This window comes from Alligator sinensis, unplaced genomic scaffold (assembly GCF_000455745.1).
Source record: "Alligator sinensis unplaced genomic scaffold, ASM45574v1 scaffold204_1, whole genome shotgun sequence".
NCBI classification, from domain to species: Eukaryota; Metazoa; Chordata; order Crocodylia; family Alligatoridae; genus Alligator; species Alligator sinensis.
Window position 1 is genome coordinate 1,449,683 of NW_005842363.1, and position 4,017 is coordinate 1,453,699.

At 43.9% G+C, this 4,017-nt stretch overlaps 1 long non-coding RNA gene across 1 annotated transcript in view; it reads left to right on the forward strand.

Moving 5' to 3' along the window:
- LOC112551171 overlaps positions 1-3,409 on the forward strand; it is a 15,858-nt gene extending 12,449 nt beyond the window's left edge. Inside the window, exon 4 of the long non-coding RNA XR_003095375.1 lies at positions 1,520-3,409. This is a non-coding gene — a long non-coding RNA (uncharacterized LOC112551171). The remainder of the gene's footprint in view (positions 1-1,519) is intronic.
- Positions 3,410-4,017: the final 608 nt, after the last annotated feature.

Below are 4,017 nucleotides of genomic sequence, written 5' to 3' on the forward strand. Positions count from 1 at the left end.
TTCGCTAGTTATTCCTTGGCAGTCCCGCATTCAGAGGTGAAAGCCTGGCTGTACCTAAAGCAATAGCAAAACTCCCCTTGACTTCACTTCCTCGTGACTGCACTTTGAGAGCTCATCTCTGACACTGCTTGACGTTGGAGAGTTGAAACCAAATGATAAAATCAGAACACACAGGTGTATATAAAACATTCACTGCGTGTACATACACTTTCGCTAAGTAGGCTAAATTGGGATCTAGAACAGCACAGGCCTCTCTCTTTTTTAAAGGTTTGAAGCGTTTATTTCATTTGAAGGATCTAGGACCAAAAAAGAAATGACTGCCAGAATCTGAACCTTAACTTGGTGTATAACAAGATTCCAGTTGCTATAAAATAGGTCATGAGTGGGTAGAACTTGTTGACAACAGGAACTTTAAATGTCAGAGCACTAGAGTAATGCCGGTAGCACAAATTAAACAGTAATTAAGAATCTGAACAACATCTCTGTTTAATTAATCCAGTGATACCACAATTCAGTGTTTCAACATTCGCTCTTTCTGTAGAAATGAAGGTTTAAGCGTTTGATGCTCATTGAAAGCTTAGCTGTATAAATTTACTCTCAGCCTTCCAATCCTGATTTATTTCTCTCAGGCAGTATTTTCCACAGCAGAAGCTAAACTGACTCTCCTGGGCATCAGGAAATGTTAAGGTACCTAGTTTCTGGTGGACTTCTATTGTAGTCAAGTCATCCTCTCCTATATCTGTGGAATCTGCTGTAGAAGCCGGACCTTCTCCTAGAACTGTGCCTTCAAATCCGAGCACACAATTCCTAGCCCTTGTGATTGAAAAATAAAATCCTCCAATTGGGACCTGAGGATAGCTGAAGCAGTAAAGTCTGCCCGAGTTCAAAGATTACCTGAAATAATAACAGTACTGTTGACTGCCCTCATTGTAACCTGAATTGTGACAATGATGATTTAAATGTGAAAAATAATTATTTCTATGGGAGAGATTTTAGCAGGGAGATCTAGTTAATGTAAAAAGGCCACAATCTAAAACTGCTTTGTTAGGTGCCCAAACCCCCAAACATCTTTTGCTTTTGTGAAAACCTTCAGCTTCTACAAAGCAGCTCTGCATTTACACACAAACATCTACAGAAAAGTGAAAGTGTAGGGTCAACACATTAAACTGAATTTGTTATTCAAGTTAATTAATGCTAATTGCATGCCTCTGGTTATATATTCTAATATTATAAAAGCCTTAATCTGTCTGTCTGTCCATAACACTCCGATTGTCTGACTGAAACAGCCGATCAGAGTGCGAATAAACATTTGGACAGGAGGTGGTGGTGCAGTGGAGCACCACCATGATGGCGGGGGCACAGGGGACAGAGTGGGACAGCTTCCTTCCTTTGTTTTGTGAACCAGGAAAGAAGTCCAGAAAAAAGAGGAAACACCGCACTCTACACAAAACTGAATGCTTTTGTTGAAATTGTTTACGTTGAGACAGCACTCTCTCTCTTCCATTATGTATTTGCATAGAAACTGAGAAGCCTCTGAAGCCTCTGCATGTTTTTGTAAAGGAAACAGAAGGGAAATTGGTGTCACTGATGCAATGAGTATATGCAAAAGAACCTGTGCAAATGCTGCAGACATTTGACTGTTAAACTGCAGGTGCAATGCAGAGAATTTACCAGCACCAAAGAACTCAGATTTCTTTTTTATCACCTGCAGAAGGGGGTTTGGGGATTGAGCAAGTGAAGGTTACTGCTGAGTTACACTGTGTGTGGAAGAACTGCCTGGTTCATCTCTAGTTTTCCCAACTAAACTGAGTCCAGTGATCTTACCTTAACAACTGCAAGCAGAACTAGCAAAGTCAATCACACTAGTAAAATGAGCTGAGAATCCTACAGCTGTGGGGGTTCAAAAGAAGCAGCTTCGCATGGCATTGGACTGACTTGGGATGCACTAACTCATTCTTCCTTTCACTTACATTCTGGCATCCTATACTCCAACTAGTCAAATTTGTCCCAGGGTCCTCCTGAGATAAACTGTCTGCCTGGAGGAAAGCAACATTTGATGATTTGTAAGGTTCATGTAGTTTCTCCACATAGGATAGAAAAAGATGTTGCCTTTCATCACCTTTATGCTCCTGTAAAAATGTTTATGGTGGCACAAGGGCCAAGCAAAAAGACATCAATAACCCTTGTCACACCACAGATGGCCAGAATTCGTAGCCATGACAAAAGCAGTGTCAAGTTTTGCTGGTATTTATTGTTACTTTACAGTGCAAAAAATGCTGGCAGGCCTGAGCTGCCCATGCTCTCCAGCTGCCCAGAGAGGTGCTCCAGGGACCTGAGGGGCCCAATCCTGTGCACCCTGAGAATTTCTGTGCAGAACTGGGTCCCTCAAGCCCTGGGAACTCCCACCTGGCTTTCCCTGCTTACTGAGAAGTGTCACCAGAATCTCTGATGCATGTCTCAGTAAGTGGGGAAAGTCAGGGTGTCCTTACTCATAGAGATCCTGGAGGCACACCTCATTACACAGAAAAACTCTTGCAAAAAGTTGCCTGGAGGCAGGCTCTTCCAGGGTTTGAGGGACTTAATCTTGGGAATTCCTGAGGCACAGGACTAGGATTACACATCACCCATTGTCCCACAGCATCAACAGATGGAACAACAGGCAATGTGTGTTTTGCAAGATGAATCAGATCAGCTGTGCAAAGACACCTCATTTGGCAACATCTGTTTCTAGCCTCAGAAAGCTTTCAGATAGGGTTGTTTTTATTTTTTCATTCTGAAGTGCTCCACAGCTGCACTTGTCCAGATTAACCAGCAACAGTTCTCGTGCTAACTTTGTGAATGATGGGTGACATTGCTGCTTAAACCGATATCTGTATCTGACATCAGTTTCTCTCATTTGTCTGATTCAGGGTATGTACACACTGTATTAAGCAGTGTTAAAGTAGGAGCAGTTTTGCTACATTTGTAGCATGCCCTTTTGAAATGTTCCCCTTTTGAAACTACTTTAAACGTAGGTGAGTCCACACCTTCAAGCAACTTTTGCTTTTCAGTTCCTTTTTTCACCTTGCAGAATAGTAGACAGGCTTCATGGTACGCAATGAAATCAATGAATAACCACAGCCTTGCAAAACAGTACAGCAATACAGTCAGCCAGCACAGGTTCAGGGGTCAGAGCAAGAATACCTGACCTGACTATCCAGTAATGCTGAGAGAGCTCCTTCCAAAAACAGTTTTGCTCTGCTTCCAAGCTATAAGCAAGCATAAAGAAATCCTTAGTCACAAGGAGAAACTGCCTTGAACTACAATGTCATATTTAATGAAACAGTTTGAGTGTTTGTAATAGTTGCCCATTAGCCAGTTTAGAAAGAAGACGAGATTCATCTTCTTATCTAGGCCATTGTTTTGGTCTACATGCGGAAGGTCCTGACTTTGCTCAAAGTCTTAACTTTTGAATTTTATCTTTAGAGGCCTTTAACAAAGTTAACCTAAAAATGACCCTTAAGCAAACATCCCACTGTCGCAGGGCACCTTGGTGCCCTGCTCCTAGAGAGTGGAAACTGCCAGGGAGAGAGCCCTGGCAGGACATAACGAGCACAGCTGCGGGTTGCCCAGGGCAACCAGGAAGTCAGCTGACCAGAGGGGGCAGGGCCTGGCCCTCATAAAGCCCAGGGCTGAGGCCAGGCTGGCAGTTCTCTGCCAGCAGCCAGAGAGGCAGGAGCTCCCTCAGCCAAGATGTGGGAAGAAGCCTGATTGCAAGTACAGCTCATGATAGCTCTGGAGGCTTGAGCAATGATGCTAAGTTATAGCCAGGTGACTTCTGTTGTTATATCCAGAGGGTGTGTGTTTGAGTTATAGCCAGGAGGCTCGAGTTTATGTTGTTACGTATTACACCGGTGGCTAGGGTGGGGCTATAAGGGGTTGGAGGAGGCCTTGGAGGGGAACCCCCAGTGGTGGGGGAACCCCGGTGCCAGGGCGGGTGCAGCGTACTCATTGGGGGACTCGCAACAAAGGGTGAGG